Here is a 14,022-nt window from a genome sequence, read left to right as displayed (position 1 = left end):
TTCACGTTACTGGAAAAAAAAAGGGATCTTTTATGGCTGTTACAACTTTTTAACACTGGCTAGGCACAGTTGAGTCCGTCCTAGCTTTCTAAGCACCCAGCTGACCATTTTCCGATGTCCACACCATTGAAAATCTTGTTTGTTTACATCGTTAAAATCAAAAAATCATTCATGGAAATTGGAAGGCGCCTGCAAATTGCTTTTGGCTGTTAGATTTTTCCCTCCGGTCAGCCTGGACCCCACTCTTTCCGCCTGTAAAGAGCTGCCTAATTATAGTGTCTGCATGGTATTATGAGCTTTGCACCAGCACACCTTACCATTCAACTCAAGTTATTTTCTGCTTGGTAGAATAAAGATAATTGCCTAACAAATGGCACTTTATGGAGAGGTCAGTTTACCAGCCAACTTTGTTGTCCAGCCAGTTTGTTTATTTGCCAGTAAACAAACACTAGGGGAATTGCGTTTGGTTAATATTTTTGCATCCTTAATTGCCTGTAATGCAGTCGCACGGGGCTTTATAAAGAATCATTCGCCTCTTGAGAAAAGACATTTGTGGCATTATATGCGCTCAGCATCATCCCATTACTCATCCTTGATCCAGTAGTTTCCCTTTGTTCTCAGCAGTTTCTTGAAGCATTTTCTGTCAAGGCCCATTTTCTAGTGTTTGGTATGTGCATATCTTATGCGTCCTACAGCCCCATTATGCAGGCTGAAGTATGTATTGATTCACAGCAGCTCGTGGCTCTGTACAACAGAATTATATAAATGCATAAACGCTGCTGGGATGAATACATTCATGATGCATTATACCCCGATGGCTCGGTGAATGGGAAATATATGTAAGTATCCCTGATCAAGTTTTGAACTCCTCTGAAGCTGAAGTACTTATAATAACTGACTAACTGGGTCAAACGTTTTATCATTGTGTTTGTGTGTTGCTTTCATAGGGTGAAAAGGAAAAGAAATGGTGTGCTCTGATGTATTGTACTTATTGTGCACACAGTATAATATGAATGTACTGTGACATTTTGTGTAGTTGTGCGTATACCTGTAGACCCAAGAGCATTTTTTAAGCCTGAGTGTATGTGTATATGTGTGTGTGTCTATTGGTGGTGCGTGCACACGTGTTTCTCAGCCATCTGCTACCCTGGACAGAATAGGTTTGGAGCAGCAGGGTGCATGGTCAATGAGATTGCAGGACGTATATGGGGACCAGCACGGTGACGTGCAGGACAGCAAGAAAGACAAATTAAGACTGGAAGGAGAGTTTGAGGTTGTTGGGGAGTGTGGCTTGCACACACAGAGGACAAGAAAGTAAAGGGATGTGGGAGAACAGGAGAGGTCGGGACGTGGTCAGTGAGAGGGAGGGAGAGAAGAAGGCAGGGGGATCAGAAATTATTTTTGAAGGGCAGACATTTGATTGAGTTTATTCCTTGAGCTTGTGTCTGCTTGTGCAAGCAGTGAGTGAGTGAGTGAGTGTGTGGGTGCGTGTTTGTGTTTTTTAAATGTGCACCAGCAGATGGGGGCACCACCTGAGCTCAGCTGATAAGTCTGTCAGGCGGAAAAAGAAAGGAAGACTGCCATCCGTGAAGTGCTTCTTGCTGAGCGCAGTCAATCTGTGAACTTGTGAGTCGCGTGCATATGTGGCTATATTATACCTTAGTGTGTGTGTGTGTGTGTGTGTGTGTGTGTGTTCATACAGTGTGTTTGTGTGTGTTCACTTGTGAGCATACTTCTATCAGAGTGAGGACACTGGCAAAGTGTTCTTCACTTTTTCAGACTCCCTTTGAGGGCTGACACTTTGTTTTAGGGTTAGATTTATGTTAGATTTAAACTAATGGTTGTGTTTAGGAAGCTGTGATGGTTAAAGGTTATTGTAAGGTGAATGCATTAGTATACATCAGTGAGTGTCCTCACATTAGATTTTAGTGAACAGTGGCTAATTTCCATCCAGCAGAAAATTAAAATTAATTTTAGTCATGTTTTGTCCAACTGTTGTTCAAGTGTATTTTCAGTTTTAAGTTAAATTTTATAGAATTAGTTTATATTGCACCAAATCATAATAAAACTATGTGTCAAGGCACTTTACATAGTAAAGTGAAGACCTTACAGTACTATAGAGAAAAGGCCAACACATCACTTGTCTTTTTACCGTATTTACAAGCACCTGTGGGAAATATCTGGTTTTATCTGCTAAATGCTCTGCTGTTTATCTACTGTAGCTACTTCCTAACTGTCTGTCTGCCATTGGGAGCTTGGCAGGTAGCGAGCAGTGGGTTTATCTCTGCTTCTTTTGCTGAAAACAGTTGCCTGCTTCTGCTTATGGAAACAGTTTGGATCAGAGAGCAGTTTCTGCTTTAAATATTAAATGATAATGGTAAAGACTGGTAAGACAAATGAAATCTCCTTGCAAAACCTTCTGTACGCTTTATTTACAAGTTCCATTACCATATTACATTTATATATCATGTCATATTTAAAGAAAAACATGAGGATATTAATAGCCTGCCAAGATACTCTACATTAAATTTTTTGAGCCTACCAAAAAGGCCAATATTTAATGAGTCATTGCTCCATTAGCTGTAATCTGTAAAAAGTTATTTTCTATTGCAAATGAAGAGAAGCAGCCAGATGGTTTGCACACAGACTTTAATTGGCTTGTTTACCCAGGTTTTTCTTTATATTGAATCCTACAGTGCTGCATTGGTGGAATTTACTTTCTTTACTTAATTGCCCGCTTTATATTGAAGGCTAATTTTTTAAAATATCAGTCACTGTGACAGGTCCTGACAGATCATGAAATTGTTTCACTTGGTGAGCTCCTATGCAGAGTTAATAGAACAAAAATACATGTAAAACAATGTGGGGCATTATTTGGACAAAGCTGTTTTTCTCTCAGAAACATGACAAGCCAAGAGTCATAAAAGTCTGAATCGCCAACCTGGCATAAAGTTTTATTTTTCAGCAGTCTTGCCAATTGAAAATCAAACAGACCTCTGTCCCTACCTATTTTGTATTCTGGAGCATTTATTGAGTGGATGCTCTGCCCATTAATTTTATTAGATGCTAATTAAGGGTTGCTCTTTAAACAATATTCAGCATAGAAATTGATCTTTAACCATGACTACAGTTTTAAATACAAAGAGAAGCTTCGATTCTTGTGTGAGTGTGTGTGTGTGTGGATGGTATTGTTGCATAATTTTCTTTTAACATAGTGAAATTTGAATCTCAGTCATTTTTACTCTATATCTTTCTTATTAAACCTCAGTTTCCAGCTGCAGCATTCAACCTTTCGGTAGCTGTCTTCTCTTTCCAGCCTCCTATTTTTCTCATTTGGCCAGAAAAAGTGTCTTGGGTAAAGTGAAAACTATGAGTGTCTCATAATGAATCCACAGTGTTTTGCGTTGTGTATGTGTATCCATTAGCCGCTAATTGGTTAATTAGAGTGTGGATGTGCATCTGATTAGCTGTCATTAGACTTTCCAGGGGATCAGGGGGATTAAACAGCCTCTGGTGCTTGGAGTTTACTCACAAACCTTTTTTGTCATGAAGTCATAGATGCACTTTGATTTGTGTAACGATAAGATATATATATGTTTGTGTGTGTGTGTGTGTGTGTTTGTCTGCTATTAAGAAACAACAAAAGTTTTCTTTGATGTGCATGCTGTGTATGTACATATATATATGTGTGTGTGTGTGTGTGTGTGTGTGTACATGTGCCCATACATTACATCCCCATTTCTTTCTCTCCACATGTGTCGCTGTGCTCGCCTCAGAGGAGGGAGGAGAGCGCCAGGGCAAACTGTTAACTCAACCCAGCCAAGTGGAATAGCACTCAGACAAATGAGCTGTAATGACTAGAAGACGCAGGGGTCCAGCTCGGCTCACACTGTTTCTCTGTCTCGCTCACACACACGCATGCACACACACATTGTTAAACCTTTAACTACATACACTGTGGGAGGGAATCCTTAAGCAGTAGCTCTGCTTTTTCTTAGTCTGTCTTTTTCTCTGTCCACTTCATCATCTGTAATCAAACCTTCATGTATATAAAGGCAGAAAGATTAGTTTCACCAGGTTCATTCCTGTTCATTTCTGCACAAGCCTCCACAGTGTAATCATACTTTGTTTCAAATACAAGTCTGCATTCAAAATCTTACTTCAGTAAGTGAGTACAGAAGTATTAGCAGCCAAATATACTTGAAGTACTAAAAGTAAAAGCACTCACTGGCACATCTCACATAAATGTGTTTTATATTATTGTATTTTGAGTTACTTTACATACCACTGGGTAGTTTATGAATTTCCCACGGTGGATCATGAAGTTTTATGATTATACTGTTTTTTTGTGTAACCGTATATAACTAGGGCAGCATAGTGGGTTAGTGGTTACCACTGTTGCCTCACAGCATGAAGGATCCTGGTTTGAAACCCAGCAGGGGTTCTCCCTGTGCTTGTGTGGGGTTTCTCCAGGTACTCTGGTTTCCTCCCACAGTCCAAAAACATGTATGTCAGGTTGATTGGTGACTCTAAATTGCCCATAGGAGTGAGTGTGAGTGTGTGAGGTTGTTTGTCTCTATGTGGCCCTGTGATGGACTGGTGACCTGTCCAGGGTGGACCCCTGCCTTTCACCCAGAGAGAGCTGGAATAGGCTCCAGCTGATCCCTGTGACCCTAAAAAGGAATAAGCAGGTATAGATGATGGATGGATGGATGGATGGATGGATGGATGGATGGATGGGTGGATATAACTAGTAACTGAAGTTCTAAAACAAATGTAGTGGAGTAAAAGTATAACATTTTCCTCTGAAATGTAGTGAAGTCAAAGTAAGACGTAGTATAAAATGGAAATACAGATACTACATACTACAAAAGTGTGCTTAAGTACAGTACTTGAGAACATGTACTTAATTACTTTTCCCCACTGCATTTTATCCACTTTATTCATGGATAGGAGTTTGCAGTTATAGAGTTCTGGTATGTGTTGAAGCTGCATTTACGCTGCTTCCTAAATTACTCTGGAAATGGTGATATCAAACGTTACTGACCATTTTACATTCCTGCAGCATAAGGCAAGCCAAATAAAACTCTGTGTACTTTTATGTGGTGGTCTAAAATGACTGGATTTCATTAGATAAACCCGCACAATAGCTTGGCTTGCATCCACAGTTTGGAGACAATAAAACCAGGCTGTTCTGTGAGGTCCAAAGCCCGTGGGCGTGACATTCATCTACTCATTCACACCTTCGCCAGCCAAATCATCCTGAGAGAGTAGCTGTATTATGCCACAGCCGCAAAGAAACGAGAAGAGGTTTCCTACCTTCGAAAGAGAGCATAAAAGATCATCAGATGACATTCCCCTCAAGTCTCCCACATACAGTGGGTACGGAAAGTATTCAGACCCCTTTAAATTTTTCATTCGTTGTGTCATTGCAGCCATTTGCCAAAATCAAAAAAGTTCATTTTATTTCTCATTAATGTACACTCAGCACCCTATCTTGACAGAAAAAAACAGAAATGTAGAAATTTTTGCACATTTATTAAAAAAGAAAAACTGAAATATCACATGGTCATAAGTATTCAGACCCTTTGCAGTGACACTCATATTTAACTCACATGCTGTCCATGTCTTCTGATCCTCCTTGAGATGGTTCTGCTCCTTCATTGGAGTCCAGCTGTGTTTAATTAAACTGATTGGACTTGATTAGGAAAGGCACACACCTGTCTATATAAGACCTTACAGCTCACAGTGCATGTCAGAGCAAATGAGAATCATGAGGTCGAAGGAACTGCCCAAGGAGCTCAGAGACAGAATTGTGGCAAGGCACAGATCTGGCCAAGGTTACAAAAGAATTTCTGCAGCACTCAAGGTTCCTAAGAGCACAGTGGCCTCCATAATCCTCAAATGGAAAAAGTTTGGGACGACCAGAACTCTTCCTAGACCTGGCCGTCCAGCCAAACTGAGCAATCGTGGGAGAAGAGCCAGTCGGGGCTTTATGGCAGAGTGGCCCGACGGAAGCCTCTCCTCGGTGCAAGACACATGAAAGCCCGCATAGAGTTTGCCAAAAAACACATGAAGGACTCCCAGACCATGAGAAATAAGATTCTCTGGTCTGATGAGACCAAGATTGAACTTTTTGGCGTTAATTCTAAGCGGTATGTGTGGAGAAAACCAGGCACTGCTCATCACCTGCCCAATACAATCCCTACAGTGAAACATGGTGGTGGGAGCATCATGTTGTGGGGGTGTTTTTCAGCTGCAGGGACAGGACGACTGGTTGCAATTGAAGGAAAGATGAATGTGGCCAAGTACAGAGATATCCTGGAAGAAAACCTCTTCCAGAGTGCTCAGGACCTCAGACTGGGCCGAAGGTTCACCTTTCAACAGGACAATGACCCTAAGCACACAGCTAAAATAACAAAGGAGGGGCTTCGGAACAACTCTGTGACCGTTCTTGACTGGCCCAGCCAGAGCCCTGACCTAAACCCAATTGAGCATCTCTGGAGAGACCTGAAAATGGCTGTCCACCAACGTTCACCATCCAACCTGACAGAACTGGAGAGGATCTGCAAGGAAGAATGGCAGAGGATCCCCAAATCCAGGTGTGAAAAACTTGTTGCATCATTCCCAAGAAGACTCATGGCTGTACTAGCTCAAAAGGATGCTTCTACTCAATACTGAGCACAGGGTCTGAATACTTATGACCATGTGATATTTCAGTTTTTCTTTTTTAATAAATTTGCAAAAATTTCTACATTTCTGGTTTTTTCTGTCAAGATGGGGTGCTGAGTGTACATTAATGAGAAATAAAATGAACTTTTTTGATTTTGGCTAATGGCTGCAATGACACAAAGAGTGAAAAATTTAAAGGGGTCTGAATACTTTCCGTACCCACTGTACTGGGTCTGTCTTAGACCTGATTAACAAACACTCTTTGTCAGGCTGACCACCTCGACGTTTTCTCAGTTCTTCGTCAACATTGACAGTAGCTCCATGCAATAATTTAATTTATTTCTCTCTGTATACACAGCCTCAGTGCTAACCATTAAGCAAGGTGATGGCAATGGGGAAACTGTCAACAGTTTCAAAAGACACATGTAAGCTTTACCTTTTTTTTATGTCAGAGCTTTGTTTGATTATTGTCTTGGTCTGTGTGATTATTCAGCCTGGTTTGTCTTTTAGAGCCAATGCAGCGTGAGATTACTCTGTTTCACCTCTCAAACAGGAAAAGCAGGGTGCAGGAGAATGTGCCAGAAATGTCTTAATCGCTCTATGTGAAGAGTGCCCTTCAGCGGATCCTCTTCCGATTTTATTTCTGGAGACTGAGATTATATTTGAGGGAGGGAGAGGGAGGGTGAAAGACACAGAGCAAGCAAGCAAAAGAGAGAGAAAGTTGGATACAGCAATTCACTAGAGAATTGGAGTATGAGTTTTTGATATTCCTGCAGCTTATCAGTGAAATCTTGAGCAAACACATCTATCTTGGCTCATAAATGTAACATGTAAGCAGTAAATCCAGATTAGATAACCTCTGGTCTGAATGTCTACAGGGGCTGCAGCCAAAATTAAGGTTCCAGCCGCTTGACCTTTGGACTAGGAACTGCTGTCAGCCTGAGCTACCGAGGAAGAGGGATAAGGCGAGGGAGAAAGGGAAGGTGGGAGGGAGGGATGGCTGAACGATCATCTTGGCTTCTGCCAGAAAATTTGAGTCATTCTGTTTTTAGAGCTGCACTTCGTGCTCAGACTCAAACCGAGCAGCATTTATAGGAACAAGGCTCAGCCTCAGCTTTGCTCATACCACATCTTGCACTTTGACCTGCTACACCTGGTGCAAGGCTTGAATGTGTCCGTCAAATAACAATGTACAGTACAAGATTTGAACATTGCAAAGTTTACAGGGTCAGTTCATCCAAATCATAAAAGACTTTTTTTTTATCTTCCCTCTCACTGTGTCTAGCCATGCAGATACTGTCACTCGTACATTAGATTTGTGTTGTCACCCAATACAATGCATGGACGTGGGAAAGAAATTTTGTGTAAATGTGAAGTGAATCGTAACATCATTCAACATGACATTTAAAGATTTTAACAGGAATATTTCCAGTAACAGTTTCCCAGTTACTCTGGAAAATCTAGGCAGGAGCCCCTGAACTGTTTTCATAGGGACTATTTCTTTGGTAGAATAGTTCCAGCAACAACTGCTCACAATGACACATCATCCGGCAAATTGGGGACGCTGTTTCAAGACAGACATGACACTACTGAGGAACAAAGCTGGGCAAATAAAATCAAAAACTAGCTGCAGGTCTTGATACCACTAGAAGTAAGTCATTGATTTGAGTGAAATGACCCTTTAAATGTTGTTTGAGTACATTTGAGCCACATAAAAGATTTGTCTTTGCTTCCAAATACAGCAGACAATCACTGGAGTGCAGGTTTTTGCTCAGTAGATGATGCCCAGCAAACCAACAGCAAACATCCAAAAGTGCACACTCGCATGGAAACACATTCCAAATCGTGCACGTACATGTACACATACTGTACACACGTGCACCTCCCTGGACCCTGACACTATTTGGGAGCCTTTGGCCCTCTGATCCTCACCATAGCAAATTAACACCGCAGGAGAGAAATCATAGGATTAGTAAGGGAAAAAAAGCAAAAGAGAGAGAACAGAGAGAAGCAGCTCAGATAAGAGGAGATGCTTATGGACCAGCACTAAGATATAAATGGCTGTGAGCCCTGAGAGATAGACTGCTTGTCTCAGTGAATAAAAGTCCCATGTGCATATCTACATATATATATATATATATATATATATATATATATATTACACATTTTTTAATCAGGCAAGACTAGCGTGAATGGTGTTTTTTGTCATCTGTGGATTCCTATGATTTATTATGCGCTCCATACGCAGATGTAGACCAACCACATTTCTTTCAGGATAATAATAAAGTTAAAGACCGATGAATAAACAGTGCTCAAACCCTTGTAAGCTGAGTGTATAGTATGAACAGACTCTTAGGTAAAGTACACCACCGTCTGTACAATGCAGAAGGAAGAAGTTGTGCAGAGAAGTTGCACAAGAACCATTTGAAATATACACTGTAACAAGCTGCAACTTTCAGTTTAGATACCACATTTTATATTCTCAGTATAGTGCGCACTAGACAAGTTTGGCACTCGAAGGAACAAATCTTTAACACTAAATCCTTAAGATGAATTGAGCTCACTGAATGATCAGGGTCACTGACTGAGCAAGTGTTTTTTGGCAATAGAGCTCCCCTCACTGTGCAGTGCCAGCCATGCTCTGCTATGATATACAGTGTGTTATTTAACAAACAAAGGACTGTAACAAACCCAAATCACATGACAGATGATATTATGTAATTCCCCACTGTGGGACAAAAAAAAAAGGTTCATCTTATCTTGTATCAGAATTTTTATTGAACAAAAACATTGGACTTGGCAAAGGGATTAGAAATTTCCATTAGCATCTTTGTTTTATTTTTTCTCTTATTCTCTGAGCAGTACGTTGTGGATTCATGTACTCCACTGATACTTGGCAAAGGAATCACAGTTTTAAGTGCTGTTTGTTGCTGTCCTGGAGCTGTCATTAAATGTGATCTTCTGTAGATGTGGTTTGACTCACAGAAGTTGTAGATCAATTTTCACATTTTCTCAAGCACTTTATGGGCTTCTGGCTGCTTGGCTTAGAAACTGAGCTGTAACTGAAAGAGATCATGTGATATCACTGAAAGCACTAGAGCAGCTATCAGCAACTGTTGTTGCCAGGGTGAGGAATTAACATCTGTACAGGTGTCTTGTTACTGCAGAACAAACTACTTGTAGGCGAGGAAATCGGATGTTGGGAGATGATTCTCTCTGACGAAGAGTTAGGCTTGGACAGCGTTGTCTCCTCATATCCCCAGCCTTCAGACTAAGCTAATCTAAACACCTACTGCTGGTTTTTTCATATTTACTATGCACATTAGAGAGTGTTATCAATCTTCTCATATACCTCTTAATAAGAAATATAAGTGTATATCCCTAAACATCTGATTCTTTTTTAAATCGTCAGCATCAACCATGCTGATTAACTCTTGGCTGCACAATGTGCAAATTTAAGAAACCCAATCCTGCAGTGTTCTGTTGGCTGTACCTGCCAAACAGCATGGCTGGCTAAAGTCAAGTCATAAATGGTTGAAACTGTTGCTTTCTTATCAAGGTAAAAGGTACATGAGGTTAAAAAACAGGAGGTAGTCAAGGAAAATGAAATTGTGGGTATATTGGAAAATGAGCAGACTCGTGAGGTTTGAGAGAGAAGGGAAAGATAGTGCAAAGCCTCCTGCAGGTTAGCAAAAAAGAGAGAGAAAGGGAAAGAGAGAGGTGTTAGCTGCAGGGTAAATAGACAAGGGATAAGAAAAGCAGGGTCACAGCATGGGGCAGAGAGCAAGGAGGTGCATAACAAAGTTAAATAAAGCCCAGTGTGGCAGCAGGAGAGAGGAAACAACAGAATCCTTCCGTTCTGTCTTTATCTTTCCATCAAATTCTCTTCTCCAAGAGTGACTGTACATCCGTTTCTGTGTGTGTGTGTGTGTGTGTCTGTGTGTGTGTCAGGCTCCAGCATGGGGTAAAACCTGAGCTGCATGCTCCAGTCAGAGATAGGTTTCATTTAGTTGAAGTCAAGTTGGATAGAAGGAATACACAGAATCTGTCAGGGGGTGTTTTGTGTGCATGTGTACATGCGTCACACTCCATGGGTGGCCATCGACTTCATTTTGAGATTCTACTTTCACACGAGCTTGTCCCTCAGAACTCATATTTTTTGCCCTTTTGTTTCTTTGTGCCACAAAATTCCCAGCTTGCAATTACTGAAGCCTCCTGAGGGATTTAATACCATGCTCCATCCAGATTTTGCCTTTGCTGCCTGGTTTTACATTTAATCCTGGCTTCCATACTGCTTCCCTGTTCTCCTGCCTCTTGGTTGTTGCTGTTTTCATTTACCATTACAATTACTTAATAACAGCTAGAATTTTTCTACTAATTTGTGAATGAATCTACTGACTTTTTGTATTGCGAAAGCTGGTGCATGTAGTGACAAAACCCCAGAGGTTTATCAACTCTCCACGCTACTAACCACAGGGAAAAGCATCCCCCAAAGTTCACTTGACTTTCAAAAACACAGCTCTGTTTCAGGCTCATGACTAGCTACTTTCATCACTTCTGGCTTTTTATTTCCAGTTTTAATTCCATTGTAGTTGTACTATCAATGATAGATGAATAAATATCTATACTACATCTATCAGAGTAATTATAGATAGTGGTAGTTTTGAGTTAAAGCACATCCTGTAGAGCTGCATGGAGGTCTGATGTGAAGAACTACAGTATTTATTTATTATACGTATGTCTTTTAAACAATGTGTTGCTGAAAACTGGTGCTTAGGTGTTTTTCCAGTACATACACAGGTTATAATATAGTATAAATAAAAGAATTCTTACTAAAACTTTATAGAATGCAACATTTCCTCTCCAACCTCGCCATAGGTATAAACTCCATGAGGATAAAAATAAGAGCTGTCAAAGCATGGTTATCCCTTCATCCCCAACCACTCGTCTCCATCCTTCGATCCTTCATCCCTTCATCCCTCAGCCCAACTCTTGTCGAACTTCCGCCTGACTGACAGACATCCCTGAGAGGCTTCATTGTCTGAGAAGACTCACACACGTACGCACACACCCACACAATCATCTGATCCGATGCCGTGGCTCCCCGTCAGCAGTGCCGCTCTCCTGTTTTGTTGCGTTCTGACAGGCCGGTGTTGGGTTGTGTTAGCTTGTGAATGTGTTCAGGGCTTCAGGGGTCAGAGGCATGCAGCAGCTTCAGTGCCCAGATGTGGACTCTCCCTGACGTGTCTAGCCGAGTGGAAAGGACTGAGAACAACCTTGCACATGTGCACTAGGTGATAGTAAAGACCTGCGTGTGCATAGACAATACAGTCCAGCAAAGCTGAAACAGCATGAGGAATTGCTTAAGTTGCCCTAATTAGACAATGTGTGGACCCAAGCTGGTTTAGTGAAGGAGAAATATATGTAGAAAAACAATAGAACTCACTGTGTTGTCTTGTCTTTTCCAAGTCATGTAGCTTTCACATTTTAGGTAGGAAAATTCAACATCAGTCGAATTAAATTTACCATCTTTCCTTAATGTAATCAACCTGTTCTGATATTAAACCAAACTCTGAACACTGATGTGCAAACAGGAAAAAGAAAATTCCAAATTGGCTCATTCATCAACACAGAAACTTTGCCAAGTTAATTGAGGCAGTCAATATCAACAAACTGGAAGAGCAAATAGGATGACATAAAAGGAGATGAGAAGAGATGAAAATGTAATTGTACAAAGGAAGATAAAACAGTCAAACTTTTAAAATCCAGTAAAGCAGAAAAATAGCCTGTGACAAAGAAATCGAGTACAAACACGGACGGCAACAGCAGCAAACTAATCACAGGGAAGAACAATAGCAGAACAAAGTCAGTATAATGAATGTGTGTAGGTTTGGTTGGAGGTTCATGAGAGGAAAGACAAAGAACCTATTTTTTTTTTTTTTTTTTTCAAAGAACACCTGCTGCAGCTGTCCCATAAAACTACTCTCCCATTTATTAGCTGCATATCCAAGGTCAGTTGGAGGTCTGGGGGCTGTCTGGGGGCTTGATGCCATGAAGCAGTAAAAACAGACCATGATGGCAGCAGGTTCACCTCAAAATCTTTTTCAGCAGTGCCCTAAGTTCGCACATCTTTCAGCCGCTGCCAGAAGGGCAGCGACTCCCACGCCGTCTGCATTTTGTCACGATCGTACCAGACCTTCATCTTTGCAGTGACTGTGTTACAATTTCTCCTTGAGCCATCACTTTCTTTTCCATCCCACGCAGAGGAACACATTCTTAAAATCTCACTGAGGAAAAGAGCCAAGCCAGCTTTAAGCTGTCCACTAAGTCTAAGCTGTGTGTCCACGATATGTTTGAGGCAGCGCTTACTGCTGTCTGTCTGTTTGCTCAGCCTGAGCAAAGCTCATTGTAGTTTTTGTAGCTTTCTCCTTTTTTTTTTTACCCTTTTCTTCCTACAGAAAAGCTTTGTTTTAATAGCTTTGAAAGAAAAAGAGAAGCTTATGGGAAAAAAAAATAAGGGGATAGTTTTTTAACAGAAAGAAGCAGACATGAAGAAAAGACAGCCGCCTATGGATGTGCCTGTCAGGAGAGTGTCAGTGTGGAAAAATATCGATCCGAGCAGTTTGGAGTGTATGAAGATGAGCTCTTCCTCATTCTCATCCTTTCTTTTTCCTCACCCCGTTTGTTTTCCTCTCGCTCTCTTCCCTTCTCTCTTCTCGTGCTGTCTCTATCTGTCCTTGTTGCCCCCTCTCCTTCCCTGGCTCGCCTTCCTCTGCCCGCCTGCCTGCTGCTTACAAACACAGCTCATTTCTGTCTGGCGGCTCATCGTCTTGCCTGCTCACTGGAGCCTGCTGCTGAAGGCTGAGAAGGACCTGAGACACACATGTGGCAGCCTGCCAACCTGCTTGTGTGTTTTGGATCACTGGTGTCTTTATCAACAAGCTTTGTGTGTGTGCGTGTGTGTGTGTGTGTGTGTGGGCGTGCGTGCGTGCGTGCGTGCATGCATGTCATAGAACAGAGAGTCGGTGAGGATTACACATTTCCACATGTTCACACATTGATTCTTGCCTATTGATTGTGTGATTCTCCTATGACATGCCAGAACAAGGTGTGTTTTACTGTGCGTGGGGACGAATAAATGTGTTGGTTGATGCTTATATTATGTGTAGGAAGGAAGGAAGAAAGAGCTACTCAGCAACCCAGTATATATAAACAAATGCTAGCCCCATCAGTCTTGATGATTGAGTAGTGCTTGCCCATTTTACCTCAGCTGCTTCCTGTGACCAAAAGGAAACTTTTCTAATTTGCATTTTTCCCCCATGATGAACTTATTGACTCAGGCAGGGCTGT

The 14,022-nt window shown here is 41.3% G+C and overlaps 1 protein-coding gene across 2 annotated transcripts in view; it reads left to right on the top strand.

Annotated features, from left to right (window-relative positions):
* klhl29 (kelch like family member 29) overlaps positions 1-14,022 on the top strand; it is a 207,936-nt gene that overhangs the window by 137,923 nt on the left and 55,991 nt on the right. The window lies entirely within an intron of this gene.

This window comes from Mastacembelus armatus, chromosome 24, assembly GCF_900324485.2.
Source record: "Mastacembelus armatus chromosome 24, fMasArm1.2, whole genome shotgun sequence".
NCBI classification, from domain to species: Eukaryota; Metazoa; Chordata; class Actinopteri; order Synbranchiformes; family Mastacembelidae; genus Mastacembelus; species Mastacembelus armatus.
Note: the sequence above shows the minus strand (reverse complement) of the source record. Positions and strands in the feature narration are given on the sequence as shown.